This window comes from Mobula hypostoma, chromosome 3 (assembly GCF_963921235.1).
Source record: "Mobula hypostoma chromosome 3, sMobHyp1.1, whole genome shotgun sequence".
NCBI classification, from domain to species: domain Eukaryota; kingdom Metazoa; phylum Chordata; class Chondrichthyes; order Myliobatiformes; family Myliobatidae; genus Mobula; species Mobula hypostoma.
Genome location: NC_086099.1, coordinates 156252760 through 156277612, shown reverse-complemented (window position 1 = coordinate 156277612; position 24853 = coordinate 156252760). Strand labels below are relative to the sequence as shown.

The 24853-nt window shown below is 38.7% G+C and overlaps 1 protein-coding gene across 8 annotated transcripts in view; it reads left to right on the top strand.

Annotated features, from left to right (window-relative positions):
* Positions 1-24853, top strand: part of LOC134344341 (growth factor receptor-bound protein 10-like) — a 242278-nt gene that overhangs the window by 59910 nt on the left and 157515 nt on the right. For 5 of the 8 annotated variants that reach the window (XM_063043962.1, XM_063043956.1, XM_063043958.1 and 2 more), the window contains one exon: positions 3011-3042. The exons of the other annotated variants lie outside the window; for them this stretch is intronic. The gene's annotated coding sequence lies outside the window, so the exon portion shown is untranslated. The remainder of the gene's footprint in view (positions 1-3010; positions 3043-24853) is intronic. 8 annotated transcript variants of the gene reach the window in all.

Genomic DNA, 24853 nt, shown 5'->3' with positions numbered 1-24853 from the left:
ACTTACTGCTATTGTTATTTGGTATTGCTGTCATGGAAACTGTGGAATATCGACGTAATCGCCTTCTCACAACATTCGCCTTTGGATTACAAATATCTCGCATTAATTAACCTGAGGATTGAACTGAACTGAACTTGCAAACCATTGCAAGACTGTAACTTTTGCCACCTGAGCTTGAATAAGTTTGAGAACTTTATCTATACACCTATATATGCCTAACACATAACTCTTGATTTACCTGGTTTAAGTTACTATATGACGTAGTTACTAATAAAAGTAGTGATTTTTAACAGCAAAACCAGACTCCAGGTGTGTTCTATTGCTGCTGATACTTTTACAGGGTTGCGTGTACGTGACACACCCACTCTACTACCAAAGAGTAAATTTGGTATTGTTGTCTAGTAGGCACCTGATGTCCCTTTTGTCGTAAGTTTTATTTATTTATAACTAAACCAGGTACTATTCACCCAAGATTTCTTTTAAAATAATCTGTAAGATTACATTTAAAATTAATTTCACAATTAAGCTTTCTTTACCAGAGTGTTGAAGTTGGTTTCTGAAGTGAAACATCCGTTGCAGTTACCTTTGTTAGTGATTTCTGCCCCTCAATACTCTGCAGAGTACGAATAAAATCCATTAATGGGGAGGATGGGATGAAATCTTTTACAATCCAAATTTAAACTAAGAATAGAAGGGATGCTGATCAGGTGTGACAATGATTAACAATCTTACTGGAAAGGAAAGCAGCATTTTTTTTTTGACTTCCATGTACAAGTGATACATTTTTTAAAAAAGTACCTTGAATGATCCATTTAAGCCCTAGGATTTGGAAGCACTGGATGGTGTGGTTGGTAGGGAGAGAATTCAGAAGGTGGGATGCATTTATTTTTTTGTAATTCCTCTAATGTTATATTCCTTTTTTTTCCTTATATGAAGCTATCGCTATAATTTTCCCTCTTAAGACAGCCTTCAGAGTATCCCATAGAATGGGAGGTGGAACCTCTCCATTATCATTGAATTCTAAGTAAAGACCAATTTCTTTTTTAATTTGTTCCTTAAAGTAGGGATCATTGGGTAGACTTGAGTTTAGTTTCCAAATAGTATTCTTTGGTTGTAGGTCAAAATCAACAGATAAATATATAGGTGCATGGTCACTTACATCTTTTGTCACAATTCCACAGGTGTTTATTTTGTCTTTTTCTTTTCCAAATGTTATGAAATAGTCTATTCTTGTATATACAGAATGGGAGGCAGAATAATGAGTGTAATCCCTTCTGTAGGGCTAAAGTTCCCTCCATATATCAATTAGACCAACATCCTCAAAAAATGTATTAACATTCTTATGTAAGGATTTTGTTTCATAGGTTTTATTATTGGAAAAGTCTAACTTTGGTTGTAATTGTAAATTTAAGTCTCCTCCACATATCAGGAGACCTTCTGTTTCTGTTACCATAATATTAGTAATTTTCTGAAAGAAACTATATTACTTCCTGAGGGTGCGTATATATTTCTGTCTGTATTCCCCCTGACCAGAATATACCTGCCCTCCGTATCTCCCATTTCGAATACACATGGCTAAGGACAAAGTAAAATTCATTTCTTTTAATGTCAATGGGCTATTAAATTCAATCGAACACAGTAAAATTCTAACCAAAATGAAAAAAGAACAAGCCCATGTAGTATATTTACAGGAAACTCACTTAAGTGATAATGATCATGGAAAACCAAAGGGGTGGGGTGCATTTAAAAGACAAAAAGGTACTTGTTCTATATTTTCTCTTTGGAGTGAAGATTTTTGGAGGATAAAAGAAATCTTTGAAAAATTGAATGCAGCAATAAAATAATTGAGAACATTTGCTTTAGGAGCAATATCAAAAATTGCTTTTCCTTTTTCATAGGTAAAGTAGTGTAGATGGTGCAGACTTGAGACCTTGTTTCATCTAGTTCTAGTTAGTCCATATGCAAGATCACGACCTAAGACATCAGTTATCAATTGCATCCTCTGAAACTGTTTGACCTACTGAGGCTACTTGATTTCTTTTCCTGATTCCAGCATCTGTATTCTCTTGTCTCCTTGTTTTGTCTCACTAATAGCAGTTTTGAAATTTCCTTAAAATATGTGAAGAAAAATAACCAAAGTTACTGGCAGATTTTCTTAAAAACTCCATTCTATTCAACATGATTTTTAGCTGACCATTTATTTGAGCCACGTATTCACTTGTCACTATTACTGAAAACCTGTCACCATCTCTATAAAAGCCTAGGTGGTGCAATAAAAGCTGGGGCATTCTGCAGTGTTCACCTGTTGAAATAAATCCTAAAGATGTTAAAATAGCTTCCTTTAAGAAGAACAAGGCAATCTGCAAACTGTCATAGGAACTACCTGTTAGCACCCTTTGAATTCTAGTGCCTCTGTCTGCTGTCACTATCTTGGTACTTAAAAACCTTCTGGCTATGTGTTTTCGCAGCAGGCCAGGCAGCATCTCTAGGAGGAGGTACAGTCGACGTTTCAGGCCGAGACCCTTTGTCAGGACTAAGGGTCCTGACGAAGGGTCTCGGCCTGAAACGCCGACTGTACCTCCTCCTAGAGATGCTGCCTGGCCTGCTGCGTTTACCAGCAATTTTGATGTGTGTTGCTTGAATTTCCAGCATCTGCAGAATTCCTGTTGTTTGGCTATGTGTTTTGCCTGTGCTTGGCATCACTGTTTTTGGTATTGTGAAATAACTACTCACACCAATTGTAATATACAAGTACCTGCTCTGGTTGTTTATCTAATCCTGGTGAATCCCTTGATGTTGATGCTGATTCCTAAATTTGGTTTAGGATTTTTCTGAATCAACCTTTAAGAAGCTTTATTTCTGTGGGCTTCTCCTGTGGAGTAATCGCCTGTAACATTTAGTATTGAGGTCTTTACATATAAAGTATACTGTATTTTCTAAGAACTCCAGCATGGTCAGCCATATTACCATGTTGTATTTTTTCCTGACATTTCATTATTCTTTCTTTCAGGATGCTTACAACTGCTGATGCCAAGCTCTCAGGTCTGTACTTCTCTCAGTTCTTATTCCATCTTTGTAACTTGGCAACCGTGTTCATCTCTCTTCTTTTCCTTGTCACATCCTCTATTCAGAGATTCTTTTTGATTGCAAAAAATATGATCAATTTCATATTTCCTTAATTATAGAATGTGTCAACTCAAAACCTCAAGAAGAATCTAGGTTTTTATTTTTGCGATGAGTGTACTTATTAACATTATTTCTAGCTAATTTGTTGGTCTTGTTGCTATATTTTCCCATCACTAGATTTCAAATTAAAAGCACAACAGTGAAATGAGGGAAGTTTTAAGAAATTAAATACAAGTGAAAATTTAGTTCTGAATAGGAGGAAACTGAAGAAACAAAATGCTTGAACTCGGCTTGTTAGGCAGCATCTTTAGAAGGAAATGGACAGTTGACATTTCAGGTTGAGATTTTTCCTGAAATGGCAATTGTCCAATTTCGTCCACAGATACTACTTTTCCAGCATCTGCATTCTCAACTCTAAATCTGTAAAGTAGTTTAGCTCAAAAATTTGTGTTTGGATTTCAGCTTGTAAAATTGCAGGTGAGTAGTTGCATTAACTTAAAGTAGGTAACTGGCCTGTTGTTAATTAGATGTGGAGATTGGCTATATGGTTAAAATTGCTTTGAACCTAATAATTAGATTGTTATTTTTTATTAAAGTTTAAATTGAAAGCACATAATACAGGTGGTTCAGTGTACAATTTGTTGGAATAAAATATGCCAGTGCACTAAGCCACAGTGACCAGGATAACTGAAAGCTTGATCAAGAAGTATTTAAGGGCGGTTTTGGAGAAGCAGAGAGTTACAGGATGGAGAATAAAAGTGCTTCAAGCTAATGTTCTGGCCTGTAGAGACACTTTGTATGCAGTTCGTTTGTGCGAACATCACTTCCTGTATGTAAAACCATAAGATATAGGAGCAGAATTAGGTCATTTGGCCCATCAAGTCTACTCCGCCATTTGATCATGGCTGATCCATTTTTTCTCTTAGCCTCAATCTCATGTCTTACCCCTGTATCTCTTCATTCCCTGACCAATAAAGAATCTATCAACATAAAGACTTTAAATATAGATAAAGACGTGGCCTCCACAGCTGCCTGTGGCATTGAATTCCACAAATTCACTATCCTCTGGCTAAAGAAATTCCTCCTCATCTCTGTTCTAAAAGGATGCCCCTGTATTCTGATCTGTGCTTCTGGTCTTAGACACTGCCACCATAGGAAATATCCTTTCCACATCCACACTATCAAGACCTTTCAACATTCGATACATTTCAATTAGGTCCATATGATCATAAGACATAAGAGCAAAATTAGGCCATTCAGTCCATTGAGTCTGCTCTACCATTCCATCATAGCTGATCCCGGCCCTTTTTATTACCACTTGCTGCCTTCTGTCTGTCAGCTATTCTGCTGTCCATACCAGTATCTTTTCTGCAACGCCATAGAATTTTAACTTGTTCAGCAGCCTCGTGTGGCACCTTATCAAACGCCTTCTGAGCATCCAAGTAAATGACATCCACTGCCTCTCCTTTGTCCACCCTGCTTGTAACTTCCTCAAAGAACTCTAACAGAGTTGTCAGGCAAGATTTCCCTATGCAGAAACCATGTTGACTTTGACTTATTTTATCGTTAGTTTCCAAGTACCTCAAAACCTCATCCTTAATAATAGACTCCAACACTTAGCCCTATGACTAGACCTTGGTTAGGTCATTATAGGTGAAGTTGCCTTGATGGTGCTCATCAGCCCACTCTCAGCACATTTAACATTTGATGTCCTGGAGAATGGGTGCCTAAGTTACTTTAGACCCTGTGAGAATAGTATCTATTTGAAAGAGAAGATTGCAGTAGTAGCCAAAGGCAGCCTTTGCAGTGGTTGCACAGTTTGTAGGCTACCTCTCAGTGCAGAGCAACTGAATCTCTTTTTGTTTAAAGACAGGTGAATGCATAGGACGTGCAGTGCATCAGAAAGCTGGAACCTCTCCCAATCCAAAGTTAGCCTAGTAAAACTCTGTCCCTTTCTTGACTCTGAGGGGCTATTTTGAGCTGAAGTATACATACTGAGGGCACAATTCACTTCAGAGGTGCCTCACCCAATCATTCTACGTGAGCTTTGTGTCACCACTCTGCTCATCAATCTTAACCATGAGCAAATGTGTCATGAAGGCATACATTTTCGAAGTGAGAACAGGTAAAGGTGGCAGTAAGACTGTTTGAAGACTAGTCTCTGCCAAAGATGTAATGAAATGATCATTTGACCTTTAGTTTCAGTAGTTAAGTTTGTCATTTTATGGATGTCAGCTGGGATGTGTTCTGGCTTCTAAAGGTGCTGCTTGTTGTGAATGCAGTTTGTTTGTATTAACATCACTTCCTGCACTTAAGTTGCCTTTTACATCATTTCCTTCAAATTTTGACTTGAAGCACGCATGAAATAAGATGTCCATCTCCATCCACTTCTTATCTACCCATGAAACAATAATATCTTTTCACAAAGTTTTCTCAGTTTAAAAACCCTGAAGAAAGCCTCTGCCTTGGGTGATTTTTTTTTTAAGTTGTTGTTTAACACAATGTGTAAACATAAGGTGTTTAGCACAACGCACTGCGAGAGTTGTAGAGTCAAATGTGCTCCCAAGTATAGAAAGGATTTAAAAATGAATGTTTTAAAAATCATTGCGAGTACCAGATTATAGTGATTTTGGTATGGGGCCAGAAGTAGTAACAGAGATTAGAGTGGAGTCTGAGAGGATATTTATGGAGCTATGTGCAGACAAATATCAATCTTTTAAACTAGGCAACAGGGCAGACCTATTGTTGACCATCAATTGCAGGTGTAATGTAAACAAATCAGATATAAATTGAGATGAGAACAGCAGAGTTTTAGATCGAAATAAATTAATGTAAGCGGGATGATTGGAAGACATGAATTAGTAAAATCTAGTGATGAGATTGTTGTGGGTAAGGTTTCGGTAGAAGACATACTCAGGCTGAGGTGTAGCTAGGCAGTGTTTACGAGGTGGAAATTCAGAGTTTTAATGATATAGCAAATTTTGGATGAGAAGTCATTTGTGTCAAACTGAGCATCAATGTAGTGAATCACTTTTTTGGCTTCGGACTTTTTCTTAGATGGCAATGGTAGCTAATGAGTTGAGTATGGCAGGAAGTTCTCCTTTTAGCCCCACAGTTGTAGGAAAATTTTGATTATCTATGATTAGCGTTTAATTGCAAACCTTGTGACAAATCTGATATATTTGAATGATACAGAAAAGATATTTTTTATATATACAAAAGTTTATTCAACTATGTTAATACAATAATATACAATATGTAATAATCAGATGACGTGAAACTTATTTACAGTTTCAAATTAAAATACAGTTGTCACTATTTACAATGCACTTGAGCCTTTGTACCTGCTGGTTCCACTGGTTGTGAGACCTACCGGTAGAAATGATGATATGTAGCAAAAGAATCAGCAGTGTTCATGTGCCACATAATGGTGTTCTTTCAAATTAGTATTGCTGGTGGATATGAAATGGAAGGCATAGGATAGATTCTTCAACTCCAGAGGTAACTTGGTGGAAATGAGTCCTTGAATATTATCCAATAAATAACAACAGAAGCAAGCAAGTGTATTTCTGATGAGATGAGCAGTAGAAGATGGCTATTGAAAAAGAAAATTACATATCAAAGGCTATAATTAGCTAGAGAAGTATGAAGAGGGGAGTTTAATGTTGTTGCAAAGAATATATTTTGTGATGCTAATAATGTTGAGTAAATTGTAACAGGACTGAAAACCATATCAGAAACAAAAAATGTGACTTTGTATTCAAGGATTTTGAGTAAGTAAGGAAAGGATGAAGATGAAGATTAATATTGATGTATCAGTGAGGTCACGGATACTTTTTGAATCAGATTCTGGTTTAATATCACCGGCATATGTTGTGAAATTTGTGAAACTTGACGACAGAAGTATTATGCAATGCATGATAATATCGGGGGAGGGGGTGGAATAAATAAATGACAGTGTGTGTTTTTATATATATCTATATACACACACACACACACACACACACACACCAACAACAGAAATAATAGAAGTGAAGTAGTGTTCAAGGATTCAATGCCCATTTAGGAATTGGATGGCAGAGGGGAAGAAACTGTTTCTGAATCGCTAAATACAGGTCCGCAATCCATTATCCGGAATCCTTGGGGCCAGTTGCATTTCGGAACTCAGAATTTTTCGGATTTCAGACCCCGCCCCCAATACCAAAAACCACATATGCTCAAGTCCCTTATTTAACTGGTCTCAGTGCGGTGGAGTTTAGGACCCAGTGGCGCACTAAACCTATGCATATCCTCCCATATACTTTAAATCATCTCTAGATTACAATGTAAATGCTATGTAAATAATTGTTATAATGTATTGTTTAGGGAATAATGACAAGAAATTTTGCTTCCAACAAAAACATTCAATTAAACATAAAAATATACAGCTTCAAATGAACTGAATCAAACACATGGTAAATGACTTACTAGAATAAATGTAGAATGTCACTGTCACTGTCACTATAAAACTTCAGTAGCTTGTCTTTCTGTTTATTTAAATCATATACAGTGGTAGTTCCTACACTATTTTCTTCAGTAAGACACTGTACAGACACACCACGATCAAGCTTCTGCAATAACTCCACTTTCTGTGTTATTGACAGATTCCTTCTCTTTTTCTCATTGTTACCCATAGGGGTATCTGCAGCTCTTTTTGACATTTTCACAGTGAAATTAAACACAAAGTCAACAGTGAACACAAAATGAACAGCAGCGAACAGCGAATGCACGTGTAACCAGTACGAGCGCTGAGCCACGACTAACGTTTGGCGGCCTCTGCTAGTGCTGCCACGTCACACCTGAGTGACATCAATTGTTGGCGAAAAAAACTTTGGTTTTTGGAGCTTTTTAGATTTCAGAATTTTGGATAAAGGAATGTGCACCTGTATGTGACTTTGGTCTTCTGTGCCTCCTTTGTGATTGAAACAATGAGAAGAGGGTATTACCTGGATGATGGGGGTCCTTAATGATGAATGCTGCTTTTCTGAGGCACCGCTCCTTGAAGGTGTCTTGGGATACTATGGAGGCTAGTACCCAAGATAGAGCTGACTAATCTTATTAATTTCTGTAGCTTCTTTTGATCCTGTGTGATAGCCCTGCCCCCATACCAGACAGTGATGCAGCCTGTCAAAATGCTCTCCATGGTACATCTGTAGAAGTTTGCGAGTGTCTTAGGTGACAAAGCAAATCTTCGCAAACTCCTAACGACTCCTAGCCGCAGTCTTGGCTTCTTTATAGCGGCATCGATATGTTGGACCAGGTTAGATCCTCAGAGATCTTGACACTCAGGAACTTGGAATTGCTCAATATCACCACTTCTGATCCTTCTGATGATGGGTTCATGATCCCTTATCCTACCCTTTTTGAAGTCCACAGACAGCTCTTTGGTCTTACTGACATTGAGTACAAGGTTGAGTAGTGTCACAGCAACAACTAGCTGGTATATTTCACTCCTGTATGCCCTCTTATCTCCATCTGAGATTCTGCCAACAATGGTTATATCATCAGCAAAGATGTAGATTGCATTTGAACTATGCCTAGCCTCATAGTCATGGGTATAGAGAGAGCAGAGCAGTAGGCTAAGCACACATCCCTGAGGTGCGCCATTGTTGATTACCAGCAAGGAGGACTTATTAACACCAATCCGCACAGACTGTGGTCTTCCGGTTGGGAAGTTGAGGATCCAATTGCAGAGGAAGAAACAGAGACCCACGTTCTGCAGCTTATTGATCAGGACTGTTAAACGCTGAGCTACAGTCAACGAACATCATCCTGACTTAGATTTTTGTATTGTCCAGCTGATCTAAGGCCATTTGAAGAGCCATTGAGATTGCATCTGCTGTAGACCTATTGTGGCAATAGACAAAATGCAGTGGTTACAGGCCCTTGCTGAGGCAGGAGTTGATTCTGGCCATGATTAGCCTCTCAAAGCATTTAATCATTGTAAATGTGCATGCGACTGGGCAATAGTCATCAAGGCAGCTTTAAGGCATTCTACTCTTGGGCACTGATAAATTTTTGCCCTTTTGAAGCGGGGAAGGGGAACTTCTGACTGTAGTAATGAGAGGATAAAAATGTTTTCGAATATACCCGCCATTTGGTTGACACAAGTTTTCAGAGCCTTCCCAAGTACTCCCATCGAGTCCTGACACCTTGCGTAGGTTCACTCTCCTAAAAGACCACCTGACATCGGCCTTTGAGACAGATTACAGGGTTACTGGGTGCAGAAGGGATCTTCACAACTGTAGTTATATTCTGCCTTTCAAAGTGGGCATAAAAAACATTGAGCTTTCTGGTAGTGAAACATCGCTGCCATTCATGCTGTTGGGTTTTGCTTCGTAGGAGGTAATGTCCTGCAAACCCTGCCAGAGTTGACGTGCATCTGATGTCGCCTCCAATATCACTCAGAAATAACTAAATAAATAACACAGGGAGCATGACATGTAGAGTCCTTGAAAATTAGTCCATAAGTTGTGGAATCAGTTCGGAGATCAGGTTATTCAAGTTGGTTCAGGAGCCTGATGGTTAAAGGGTAATAACTGTTCCTGATCATTCCCAATGGTAGCAGTGAGAAGAAAGCATGGTCTGGATGGTGGAGGTTCTTGATGATAGATACTGCTTTCTTGTGGCAGTGCTCCTTGTAGATGTGCTCAAGGTAGGGAGGCCTTTCCCTATGATAGATGGAGCTGTATCCACCACTTTTTGTAGGCTTTTCCCTTTTTGAGCAGTGGTGTTTCCATGCCAAGTTGTTATGCAGCCAGTCAGGATACTCTCCACTGTACATGTGTAGAAGTTTTAGATGTTATGCAGAATTTGCACAAACTTCTAAGACAGTAGAGACACTGTCAAGCCTTCTTTGTAATGGCATTTATAGGGTGAGCCCAAAGCAGGTCCTCTTATATGATAACGCTAAGGATTTTAAAGTTACTGACGCTCTCCACCTCCTATTTCTTAATGAAGGCTGGCTCATGGACCAATGGTTTCTTCTTCCTGTTGTGAATAATCAGCCTTTTGGTTTTGCTAGCCTTGAGAGATTGTTGTGGCACCTTTCAATCAGTTTTTCAGTCTCCCTCCTATATGCTGATTCATCACCCCCTTTGATGCAGCCAATATCACTGGTGTCATCATCAAACTTAAGTATGGCATTGGAGCTCTGCTTCGCCTTACAGTCATAGGTATAAAGTGAATAGAGCAGGAGGTTAAGCACATAGTCTTGTGGTGCAACTATGGTGATTGTGAAGGAGAAATTGTTGATAATCTGTATTGACTGGGGTCTGCAAGTGAAGAATTGACTTTATTACTTCCATTCTTCATGTACATGTGTAAACATCTTTACGTTAATCTCTGTTGAAATGTAAAATGTCCAATTAAAGTCATTTATAATAAATATTATGTACAACAGGATAGTCGGCATAACATAGAAATGCAGTTGTGTCAGCATGAATTACAGTCTGATGGCCTGGTGGAAGAAGCAGTCCCGGAGCCTGTTGGTACCGGCTTTTATGCTGCGGTACTGTTTCCTGGATGGTAGCAGCTGGAACAATTTGTGGTTGGGTTGACTTGGGTCTCTAATGATCCTGCGGGCCCTTTTTACACACCTGTCTTTGTAAATGTCCTGAATAGTGGGAAGTTCACATCTACAATACGCTGGGCTGTCCATACTACTCTTTGCAGAGTCCTGCGATTAAGGGAAGTACAGCTTCCATACCAGGCAGTGATGCAGCCAGTCAGGATGCTCTCAACTGTGCCCCTATAGAAAGTTCTTAGAATTTGAGGGGTGCCATCCCGAACAACTTCAACTGTCTGAGGTGAAAGAAGCACTGTTGTGTCTTTTTCACCACACAGCTGGTATGTACAGACCACATGAGATCCTTGGTGATGTTTATGCTGAGGAATTTGAAGCTGTTCACCCTCTGAACCCCAGATTCATTTATGTCTATAGGGGTTAGCCCATCTCCATTCCTCCTGTAGTCCATAATCAGCTCCTTTGTTTTTGTGACATTGAGCGGGAAGTTGTTTTCTTGACAGCACTGTGTCAGAGAGATGACTTTCTTCCCTGTAGCCCACCTCGTTATTGTTTTGAGATTAGGCCAATCAATGTAGTGTTGTTGGCAAATTTAATTAACAGATTTGAACTGTGGGTGGCGACACAGTCATGGGTATACAGACAGTAATGGAGAAGGCTTAGTACATAGCTCTGAGGGGCACCTTTGTTGTGGGGCAGAAGTGAGGGAGCCCACTGTTACCACCTGCTTGTGATCTGACATGAAGTCCAGGATCCTGCTACACAAGACAGGATGAAGGGTGAGGTCTCTGAACTTCTTGTTGAACCTGGAGGGAATTATGGTGTTGAATGCTGAACTGTAGTCCAAGAACAGCATTCTCACGATGAGCATCCTTCTCAAGACGTGCAAGGACATTGTGTAGAACTGTGGCTGTTGTGTCATCTGTCCATCGGTTGTGTTAGTAGGCAAATTGTAGGGAGTCTAGTGTGGGTGGCAGCATTCTGTAGATGTAATCTTTGACCAGCCTCTCAAAGCATTTACTTATTATTGAGGTGAGTGTGACAGGACACCAGGTGTTCAGACATGTTACCTTTTAGGTACAGGGGCAATGGTGGATGTTTTGAATCAGGAGAGCACTCTACACTGGTAGAGGGCGAGATTAAAGTTGTCTGTAAGTACACCTGCCAGTTGTGTCACGCACATCCTGAGTACTCACCCTAGTCCCACAGCCTTGCAACTGTCCACTCGTTGGAAACATCTGCATACTTTGCCGTCAGAGTTGACTAAGCTGCCGGTTGCATCATCTGCAGATTTCCTCAGGGGCTCAGTATTGGTGACATCGAATCAAGCGTAAAAAGGATTTAGCTCGTCCGGGAGAGAAGTATCAATGTTGGAAACTCCACTGCGTTTAGCTTTCAAGTCTGCGATAGCATGCAGACCTTGCCATAAACTGCGTGTGTTGTTGGTGGAAAGTTGAGGATCCAGTTACAGAAGAAGGTATTGAGGTCCCGGGTAGCTGTCTTCTTGTGACGGTAGGCAAATTGGAGCAGGTCCAAGTTTCTCCTCAGGCAGAAGTTGATGTACTTCATGACGAGCCTCAAACCATTTATACTACCTCATACTACTGGATAATAGTTATTGACGTAAGTTACTGCAATCTTATTGGGCACTGGTATTGCTGAAGCCCGCTTGAAGCAAATAGGTACCTTAGACTGCCAAGAATTAAATTGACTTTACTTCTTACATCCTTCACATACGTAAGTAAAAATCTTTACATTATGACTCCATCTAAATGTGCAATGTGCAATCATAGTAATTTATAATAATTTATAATAAATAGAACAGTCATTGTAACATAGAAATATACTCAAATCAGTGTGAGGTAATCACTCTGATGGCCTGGTGAAAGAAGCCGTCCTGGAGCCTGTTGGTCCTGGCTTTTATGGTTTCTCGGTTGGTAGCTGCGGGAATAGATTGTGATTGGGGTGACTTGGGTCCCCAATGATCCTTCGGGCCCTTTTCTCAGACCTGTCTTTGTAAGTGTTCTGAATCATGGGAAGTTCACAACTGCAGGTGTGTTAAGCTGTCTGCACCACTCTGCAGAATCAGTTTTTTCATCACCGGCATGTGATGTGGAATTTGTTAACCTAGTAGCAGCAGTTCAATGCCACACATAATATAGAAAAAAAAGAAATGATAATAAATAAGTAAATCTTATTCAGTATGCTTTATACAGTATACGTATATTGAATAGATTAAAAAACGTGCAAAAAACAGAAATACTGCATTGCTAAATCAAAAGTGGTTGGTCTCATCAACAGCAACGAGACGGCATACAGAGAAGAGCTAGTGCCGCTGGAAGAATGATGTGAGGATACCAAATTGACTGTCAATATAGACATGAGCAAAGAGTTGATTATGGACTTTAAGAAGGTGGACTTCTGAAGGCTCATTTTGAAGAGAATTAGGAAAAACAATTTTATGGGAGTGCACATATGAGACGACCTCACCTGATCCCTCTTTGGTTAAGAAAGCATAGCAGAATCTCCACTTCCTGAAGATACTGAGTCGAGCGAGGCTCCCCAATTTCTCCCCCCCTCCCCCCCCACCATTCCAATCAATCTTTACAGGAGCACCATTGAGAGTGTCCTGACCAGCTACATTACCATATGGTATGGTAAAGCATCTGACTGCAAGCCCCTACAAAGGATTGCAAGGACTGTTGAGAGGAACATCAGGGTCTCTGTTCCATCCATCAGAGATATTTATCAGAAGTGCTGTGTATGCAGGGCCCTTAGCATTGTCAATGATCCCTCCCCCTACCATCAGGCAGGAGTACCATAGTTTTAGGACAAGAACTATTAAAATGGGAAACAGATTCTTCCCTCCAGGCGGTAAGACTACTGAACTCCCTGCCACCACCCAGGTCTCATTATGCATGAAGCACTGGTAGCATTAAGCTGTTTACTTTTTAGCTTGTGTTGCAAGTGCACCTCATTAGTTGTTAATATACTAGTGGTAATATTACTTTGTGTTATGTGTGTAAGTTGTATGTACTGGGTTTTGCACTTTGGTCTGGAAGAAGGTTGTTTCATTTGGGGGTATACTTGTCCATGGTTGAATGGCAATGAACTTGAACTTGACAATTAAACTGCTCATTATGTTCAACTAGAAGTGTTTACTGAATGATTTAATCTGTCTTCGTTTCCTCTTGACAATGGAGTCAGCACCAGAGATCAGCATCAAACTCGGGTTGATCCTCAGGTATTTGAAAATAAATAATTAGCCAAGTTACCATGCTGCTCTTGACATTATCAAGGCAGCATTTGACCTTGAAGGAATCTGGTAAAACTGAACTCAGTGGCATAAAGGAGTAAGCACTGCAACAATTATAAGTCAAACCTCACAGAGTGACGAAGAAAGGTGATATGGTCTGCTTGAGGTCAGCCATCTCAGGCCGGGGTGATACCTCAGAAATTTTTCTAAGTTACCTTAACTTCATCAGTGACCTTCCTTGCAGCATAAGGTAAAAATTATATTAACAAGTTAAACTGTATTCATTGCTAGTTCAATTCTTTGGCAAATGAAGAGGCCTATTCCTGCAAGTATCAAAATCTCAACAATATGTATGCATCAGCTGCTAAACAGCAAATTATATTTGCCGCACCCGTGTCAGACAGTAACAATCTCCAACATGTGATAGTTTGAGATAGATGTCTCACCATCTAGATAAATGGTTAATGCTAGACAAGAAGTAGATGGGGGGGTGGGTGGTGGGGTGGAAGGTAAACATCTAACCATTTGTATTCAATCGTATACCTTTCTTGTGAGTCACTATTGCCCAGAAACTCAGTTGGACCTGCCATACAAATGTTGTGTCTGGAAGAACAGATAGGAGGCCGAGGAGCCTGCAGTGTGCATTTTGCTTCCTGAAAGCCGTTTACAATCTGCAAGGGATGTTTTCAGGATCATGGTTAAATACTTTGCATTTGCCTGAAATGTAGTTTTGTTCCATTATTCAAACTCTATACTAATTTGCACAAAGCAGCAAACATATGTAATTGATTGGTACTCGATCAGCCATCATAAATGTGCATTCACTGTTCACAGAAAATCCTATTCTCCCACTATTTTTTTACGTGGAGCCCATTCTTCCCACATTCCTATCAGTATTATTGGTCAACACACACAAAAAATGCTGGTGAACACAGTAGGCCAGGCAGTATCTGTAGGAAGAGGTACAGTCGACGTTTCGGGTTGAGACCCTTCGTCAGGACTAACTGAAAGAAGAGATAGTAAGACATTTGAAAGGGGGAAGGGGAGATCCAAAATGATACAAGAAGACAGGAGGGGGAGGGATGGAGGTAAGAGCTGGAAGAGCTGTACCTGATGGCATGAATATTGATTTCTCCAACTTCCATTAATGCCCCACCTCCCCTTCCTACCCCATCCCTTATTTATTTATTATTCTCCCCCCTTTTGTCTCTCTTCTCCCTCTGTCCCTCTCACTATAACTCCTCGCACATCCTCTGGCTTCCCCGCCCCTTTCTTTCTCCCTAGGCCTCCCATCCCATGATCCTCTCTCCAGCCTCGTATCCCTTTTGCCAATCAACTTTCCAGCTCTTAGCTCCATCCCTCCCCCTCCTGTCTTCCAGCAATTTTTGTGTGTGTTGCTTGAATTTCCAGCATCTGCAGATTTCCTCATGTTTGAGTATTATCGGTCGCACACTAAAAGCAATACAGGTTTATCCTGCCATCCAGAGGTAGAGCATTCCTATGAAACAGTTTGTAAACCGGAAGGTCGTAAAGCGAAGAAGCAATTACCATTTATTTATATGGGGAAAAATTTGTGAGTGTTCGCAGACCCAAAAATAACCTACCAAATCATGCCAAATAACACACAAAACCTAAAATAACAGTAACATATAGTAAAAGCAGGAATGATATGATAAATACACAGCCTATATAAAGTAGAAATACTTATCTACAATTATTGCCTGCACTGTTCTCTGTAGCGAAAATTTCACGCAAGCGCTCTCGGCAAAAATATGGCGCAAGCGCTCTCCAGTAATCTTTAAGCTATGAAGCTCCCAAATAGTACCAAATAACACCTAAAAATACACAGCCTATGTAAAGTAGAAATAATGTGTGTACAATGTAGTATCGCTTACGGGAATCGGGAAGACATCAAGCACACTGATGATGATGTGTTAGACTGAGTTGTCGGAGGTTGAGGTGGTGCAGTGGCCCCCACCCTCTGGGCCGCCGACCGATACCGATTTGTGGAGAATACAGCGGTAGCCGGGATGCACCCAGCACATCTTTAAGAAAAAAGCTGAAATAAACAAGCTAATTAATTAGGTGCCGCCTGGCACGTAAATGTCGGCCCAGATCAGAGGCGACGCAATTAGCTTGTTTATTTCGGCTTTTTTCTTAAAGATGTGCTGGGTGCGACCCGGCTACTGCTGCATTCTCCGTGAATCGGTATCTGTCCGCGGCCCAGCGGTTGGGGTGGTGGGACACTGGGGTATCATCTCATCGTCGATCAGGGCAGGCAGGTCATCTTCTCCGGTGCCTTCCTGTCTCGATGTTGAAGGTCGAGGTTGGTCGTCTGCTGAAGGCTTGCTTGACTGCTAGCCTCGCGCATTTTTTTTTATTATACAGTTCTTTGTAAGCACTCAAACTATCTTGTAAATATGCCCTAAACTGACGTACCCTTTCAAAATTAAAGTCGTACTTTATCATTGCAGCGGAAATCTCACGCAATTACATCACGTTCAGTTCCTGGACAACTTCACTTTCGGTCCGTTTGCTACTGCATTCAGTTTTGATTGTTATCCTTTCCTCTTCCAATTGCATCAGCTCTTCACCTATCAGTTCTTGGTCATGGGATGCCAAAACCTCTTCAACATCATCTTCGGCAGCTTCCACAAGCCAAACTCACTTTGTCCTTTCTTGGTTCACCACGTTCGAAATGCTTAAATATGTCTAGTTTTATGCTAAGTGTAACACCCTTATGAGCTCTTTTAGGCTTTTCCGATACCTTAGAACTCATCTTGCTAATGGCTGCTCACAGGCACGTGTTTAAGCAATGCCAGCTAGGATGCCATTCCGAATCGGGGGGAGAGCGGCTGCTTGGGAGGTGTGCTGCCTTTTATCGCGTGCTGCTTTTTTCGTAACAGTGAAAACACCTCCTGAAAGCGAAACAAAACAGGGTACTAATGTAGGGCTTTCGTAACAGTGAGGTTTCGTAAAGCGAACGTTCGAAAAGCGGGGGACACCTGTATTATCATTAATGTTGAGACAAAAACATTGCACTGGAGTGCATTTCCATTTTGTAACACAGGGTTCAATGGAAATAAAGTTTAGCACTATACAATATGGTGAAACAGATGGGTTTTCCAGGATTGCATGTAGTATTGGTTGGCATTGGCAAAATTCTTTTCATTACCTGTGGTTTATTTTCTTCAGTGGTGATGGGACACTATCTTGAAATATTGTGATGTTTTCAACAATGGTAATGAACGAGGATTTTGAGTACTTCTGATGAACTTTTTGGTATCCCCATGTCAGGTTAATACCTCACTTGCAGTAAAGGTTGCTGTACTCCAATCACGCTGTTCTGGTGGAGGTCATCTGAATATGTGGTATATTTAAGTAAGCTTGGTGATTACAAAATTCCCTGTGAAAAGAACATACTGCTGTCATTTTATGCTATTGATAAATAGGAGGATGTGATGATACAATTCCCTCTTGGGGCATTGATTTCTAAAGGTTGTTGCAACTGCATTCATTTAGAACATAGAACATAGAATAGTACAGCACAGTACAGGCCCTTCGGCCCACAATGTTGTGCCGACCCTTAAACCCTACCTCCCATATAACCCCCCACCTTAAATTCCTCCATATACCTGTCTAGTGGACTCTTAAATTTCCCTAGTGTATCTGCCTCTACCACTGACTCAGGCAGTGCATTCCACGCACCAACCACTCTCTGAGTAAAAAAACCTTCATCTAATATCCCACTTGAACTTCCCACCCCTTACCTTAAAGCCATGTCCTCTTGTATTGAGCAGTGGTGTCCTGGGGAAGAGGCACTGGCTATCCACTCTATCTATTCCTCTTAATATCTTGTATACCTCAGTCATGTCTCCTCTCATCCTCCTCTCCAAAGAGTAAAGCCCTAGCTCTCTTAATCTCTGATCATAATGCATACTGTCTAAACCAGGCAGCATCCTGGTAAATCACCTCTGTACCCTTTCCAATGCTTCCACATCCTTCCTATAGTGAGGTGACCAGAACTGGACACAGTACTCCAATTGTGGCCTAACCAGAGTTTTATAGAGCTGCATCATTACCCCAGGACTCTTAAACTCTATCCCTCGACTTATGAAGGCTAACACCCCACAAGCATTCTTAACTGCCCTATCTACCTGTGAGGCAACTTTCAGGAATCTATGGACATATACCCCCCCCCCCCCCATCCCTCTGCTCCTCCACACCACCAAGTATCCTGCCATTTACTTGGTACTCTGCCTTGGAGTTTGTCCTTACAAAGTGTACCACCTCACCTTAGACTCGTATTTTTTTTAAATATAATTTTTATTGAGTTTTCAAAGTGAATACATGAAAAGATAATGCCTACCCTCCCCCTTTGCCGTAACCCTTCCCCTCGATATATACTCCTACCTGAAAAAAAAGAAAGAAAGAAAGAAGGAAAGATAGAACTGCCTGGATATTGGAAGGTTTCCACATGCTCCATGGGATTCAAAATAAATTTAGTATATTTATTTATTACTTTCCCCAAGGGACCAAGATCTTTAACATCGGAGCAACTAAATATGCCATCCTATCTTTTGTAAATAAGGGCACCAAATATTCAAAAATGTTTCATATTTATCTCTTAAATTATAAGTAATTTTTTCGAGTGGAATAGAACTAGCGATTTCATTGTTCCAACGATTCATACTTAAATACGAATCGGATTTCCAAGTGACTGCTATAGCCTTCTTAGCTACTGCCAATGCAATTTTTATGAATTCTTTCTGATATTTATTCAATTTAAGTTTTGGTTTTATCCTTTCAATATCACCTAATAGAAATAATACAGGGTTATGTGGAAGTTGAGTTCCAGTAATTTCTTCCAATAAGACTCTTAAATTTATCCAAAAAGGTTGAATTTTAGAGCAAGACCAAGTAGTATATAAGAAAGTACCAATTTCTTGATTACACCGAAAGCATTGATCAGATAAATTTGAATTTAATCTATTTATTTTTTGTGGTGTAATATATAATTGGTATAAAAAAATTATATTGTACTAATCTAAGTCGAACGTTTATTGTATTTGTCATACTGTCAAGACACAGTCTTGACCAATTTGTTTCATCAATATTAATATTCAGATCCGTTTCCCATTTTTGTTTTGACTTGTGGATTCCTTGTTTAATTGTCTGTTTTTGAATCAAATTATGCATACAAGAAATAAATTTTTAAATTTTTCCTTTTTGAATTAAAATTTCAATTTCATTGGGTTTTGGCAAAAACGTTGTTTGACCCAGTTTGCCTTTTAAGTAAACCCTTAATTGAAGGTAACAAAAGAAAGTGTTATTTGATATTTTATATTTATTCCTTAGTTGCTCAAATGCCATCAATATACCTCGTTCATAACAGTCTCCTATAGATCTAATCCCTTTTTGGTACCAATTATATAAAAGTTGATTATTCATTGTAAAAGGAATAAGTCTGTTTTGGAACAAAGGTCTCCTTGCTAATAAAGATTTCTTTATTTCATTATCAACATTTATCTTATTCCATAGATCAATCAAATGTTTTAATATAGGAGATTCTTTCTTTTCCCGTATCCATTTAGATTCCCATTTACATATAAAATCTTCAGGTATATTTTCTCCTATCTTGTCTAATTCTATTCTAATCCATGCCGGTTTTCGATCATCAAAGAAAGATGCAATAAATCTAAGTTGATTTGCTTTATAATAATTCTTAAAGTTTGGAAGTTGTAACCCTCCTAACTCAAATTTACATGTCAATTTTTCCAATGATATTCTTGACATCTTACCTTCCCAAAGAAATTTTCTCACACATTTATTTAACTCTTGAAAAAATTTCTGTGGCATTTGTATTGGTAATGTTTGAAACAAATACTGTAATCTAGGAAATATATTCATTTTTACAACATTGACTCTACCCACTAATGTTATTGGTAGTATCATCCATTCGTCAAGATCTTCTTGAATTTTTTTCAATAGTGGTAAATAGTTAAATTTATATAAGTTCTTTACATCATTATCAAGTCTCATACCTAAATACTTTATACCATTTACCGGCCATCTAAATTGGGTTGCTAATCGACATCGGCTATAGTTTCCTTTAGTAAGAGGTAAAATTTCACTTTTATCCCTATTTATTTTATACCCTGATACTTTCCCATATTCATCCAATCTAGAAGATAATTTATGTAACGAATGCTGTGGGTTTGTTAAATAAATCAAAACATCATCAGCAAAAAGATTACTTTTATATTCCTTCTGATTAACTCTAAAACCCATAATATCTGGATCCATTCTAATTAGTTCTGCTAATGGCTCTATCGCCAGTACAAATAAAGCAGGTGATAATGGACAACCTTTTCTACTTGACCTTTTTAACTGGAATGGTGTTGAAATTCGAGTATTTGTCACTACTTTAGCATTAGGGTTAGTATTTAAAGTTTTAATCCAGTTTATAAAAGATGTTCCTAACCCATATTTTTCTAATAACTTTAAATAAAAAATCCCATTCCAATCTATCAAATGCTTTTTCTGCATCCAAGGCTACTACTATACTCATCTCCTCCCTTTTTTGTGCCAAATGAATTATACTGAGTAGCCGAGTTACATTATCTGCCAATTGTCTATTTTTAATAAATCCTGTTTGATCCATATGTATTAATTTTGGTAAATATTTAGATGATCTATTTGATAAAATTTTCACTATTATATAATCCGTGTTCAACAAAGAAATAGGCCTGTATGATGCTGGTTTTAAAGGATCTCTGTCTTTTTTTGGCAATACTATTACAATCGCTGTTGAAAAAGATTCTGGGAGTTTATGTATTTTTTCTGCTTGATGTATTAACTCCATAAAGGGAGGAAATAATAAATCTTTAAATTTTTTATAAAATTCAGGTGGAAAACCATCTTCTTCTGGAGATTTATTACTTTGGAGTGATCCTAAAGCTTCTTCAACCTCTTTTAATGTAAAAGGCATATCTAATCCCTTCTGTTCTTCCGAATTCAATTTTGGAAGAGTTACTTGTGATAAGAACCTTTCTATCTCATTAACATCATTTTGTGATTCTGGTTGATATAATTCAGAATAGAAACTTTTGAAGGTTTCATTGATTTCTAAAGGTTTATAAGTAATTTTATTTGCACTTGTTCTAATTGCATTTATCATTTTGGAAGCTTGTTCTGTTTTCAACTGCCAAGCAAGAATTTTATGTGCTCTCTCACCTAACTCATAATACCTTTGCTTAGTTCTTATGATTGCTTTTTCCATCCTGTATGTGTGAAGCGTATTATATTGTAACTTCTTATTGACAAGTTGCCTTTGTTTTTCTTCTGTCATATGTCTTTGAGATTCTTTTTCTAATTTTGTAATCTTTTTCCAATTGATCTAGTTCTGCCATATATTCTTTCTTAATTTTAGACGTATAACTTATTATCTGACCCCTCAAATATGCTTTCATCGCATCCCATAATATAAATTTATCATCCACTGAATGAGAGTTTGTATCCAAAAAAAATTGGATCTGCTTTTTCATAAAATCAGAAAAATCTTGACGTTTTAATAATGTTGAATTAAATCTCCATCTATAAGCCACTTCTTCCTTATTAGTCATTATTATTGTCATTAATAGAGGAGAACGATCTGACAATATTCTTGCTTTATATTCCAGATTTTTTTACTGTGTTGAATATGCATTGATAATAGGAAAAGATCTATCCTTGAATAAGTTTTGTGTCTATTAGAATAGAACGAATAGTCTCTTTCTTTAGGATTAATTCTTCTCCATATATCAATCAAATTTAAATCTTTCATCAATGATAAAGTTAGTTTTACTACCTTCGATTTTGTGACAGCCTTAGTTGATCTATCTAAGACTGGGTCTAGGCAAAAATAAAAATCTCCTCCTATTAATATTTTTTCATGTGCATCAGCCAAATTCAAATAAAAACTTCTCGTATGAATTTTGCATCATTTTCATTTGGTGCATAAATATTCACGAAAGTCCACAATTCAGAAAAAAGTTGACAGTGTATAATCACATATCTCCCCGCAGAATCGCTTATTACATTTTGTATTCTAATTGGTAACATTTTATTGATCAAAATTGCTACTCCTCTCGCTTTTGGATTAAATGAAGCTGCAACAACACTACCCACCCAATCTCTCTTTAATTTCTGATGTTCTGTTTCTGTTAAATGCGTTTCCTGTAAGAAGGCTAAATCTACCTTCATTTTCTTAATATGTGTTAAGATTCTTTTTCTTTTCACCGGTCCATTAAGCCCATTAACATTAAAACTCAAAAAATACAATAAATTAGTCATTATTCTTAACAAAGTTACTCCAATCTAAAGCATTACTTAGCTTCTCAACTCTCGTAGTTCCTTGGGGAATCTCTTTGAACTTCAGCATGTTGCTATGTGTTTCCCTCCCAATCATCCAGGCAAAAAGAAAGAAATAAAAGATAGATATGATACAAAAAGAGAAATAACAAAATACCCTCCTACTAATGTTGTGAATGAAAAGATACACAACACTACCCCCCTCCATTTTGCGGGTCGTGGCTATTGCCACGCTAGCACACATGAATAGTGTAGCGATTGGTCAGTATTTCTTTCAGCTCTCCCATAACAAAAAAATTGTGTGTATGTGTGTGTATATATATGTATATATAAAAATTAATGTCACTATTCCCAGCTAATATTCCTCAAATTTTAACCTTTCTTCCCCTCCCTCATAATTAATAATATATTTATATATTCATCCGCCTTTAAAAATCCAGCAGGTCTATTCCTTGACCCAGTCTTCATCTTCAATCCATCTCGCTCCCCTGGGTTTGTTCTTGTATCTGGTGAATATTCAAAGAACCTCTGCTTTCCGGTAATCGTCAAAAAATCTTTTTTCTCCGCCAGCCAAAAAAATCTTCAAGGTTGCAGGATAACGCAATATAAATTGATAACCGTGATCCCATAGGACTTTTTTCACTGGATTAAATTTTTTCCTTCTCTTCAAAGGCTCATAACTTATGTCAGGATAGAAAAAAATTTTCTTCCCTTCTATCACCAATGGCCCTTTTCTATTCTTGGCAGCTTGGGCAGCCGCCTGTAGAATCCTTTCTTTGTCTTGAAATCTTAAGAATTTTATTAAAATTAATAGTGGATATTGGTCATCTTGTGGTTTTGGTCTTAGAGCTCTATGTGCCCGCTCAATTTCAATTGATCGGTCTTCCACTTTCATTTGCAAAGTTTCCGGGATCCATCTTTGAAAAAATTCTATTGGATTTTCTCCCTTTATATCTTCTTTAAGACCAACAATCTTAATAATATTTCGTCTACTAAAATTTTCCAACACGACCACTTTCTCCAACAGTCGATTTCTTTCCGTTTTCCAGACAAGCATATCATTTTCTGTTTTTTCCACTCTATCGTTAATATGCTCCATTGTTCTTTCCAACTTCTGAAGTATCTTATCCATTTTGTCCTGTCTTTTCATAGCTTTCTCATAGTACATCTTCATGTCTCTAAGCTCTGTTCTTATTTTTCTTAGTTCAGCCTTTACTTGCAATAAAGCCTCTCTTATGTCTCCATCGCATCCTTTACTTCCAGTCTCTTCCAGTTCTTCCTCCTCCTCTTCATCTGTATTCTCTGTGGAGTCCAATTCTGACTCTGAGTCACTTTCACTTGCAGTGGCCGTCGGTTCTTGTAGTTTGAGTTGTATCAATTTGCGCATGCCAACTTCTTTGCGCATGCGCAATTCCGGCATCTTCTTCCCAGGGACCGCTACCGCCGCCATTGCTCCCTGTTCTTCTACGCCAGAGATAAAATGCATCTCCCCGAAGGAGATCCAACCTGAATCCGAGGCTCCATTGCTGCAGTAGGCCATTTTTTCTTCCCATCTCGCGGCGACTTCGCAGCAACAGATTTCTTCTGTTGCGGTTTACGAGGCATATCGTAAAATAGTCTTGAGAAGCTTGTAAGTAGTTTTCGGAAAGTATTTATTAACTTTGCTTTGTTTAAATAGTACTTTGCTGATTTTTTACGGGAGAGCTGGATTTACATATCTCAATCCCACGTCATCACGTGACGTTCCCCCCCCCACTCGTATTTTTCATGACTTGAAAAGTGTGGACAGTAGAGAAGTTTTGAAGATTTAGGAGGAAAATTATTGAGAATTATATCTTTACTATATTAACATTGAGTAGCATTGTGAAACAATTCTTCTTGATTTGTAAAAATAGCTGTTTCTTTACAAAAAAATTGCACCACAGAAAAGACTCTTTAATTGGCTGCAAAAATAAAACAAACTGCTGAAGGAACTCAGCTGGCCAGGCAGCATTTGTGGAAGCAGGGAGATTGATTGTCATTTTGAATCAAGACTCTATCTGGACTGAGCGAGTAGAAGGAGAGTGCCATTTAAAAACAGATTAGAGGGGCGGTTGAGACATAAGCTGCAGGTGATAGATGGAAGCGGATGAGTAGGGAATTATGGGCAGATGTAGCCAGGTTGGGGGGTGGAAGTAAACACAACAAAGGTTGTCTACTTCAGGAATGTGATAAAGGAGGTGATGTGGAATTAAGGAGGGAGGATGGTAGTGTAATGTATTGTGTGAGTATTTGTAGTATCAGAGTGTGTATGACGTCAGGACGTAGAGAAGTAAAATGGAAGTCTGGTGAATAAAGGTTGGTTGTTCAATCTACACCGGTGTCCGAGTCACATAAATATTACACGGTGTCAGAAGAAAACGCGGAAAAATAAAAAGGAAGAGAAAACACGTAAAAGATGTCACAGTTACAGCCACCGACAAGTTTAAGCCTACAAGGTAATCTTGCTGAAAACTGGAAAATATGGATCCAGAAGTTTGAGCTGTTTTGCACCGCTAGCGGCCTAGCTGAAAAGA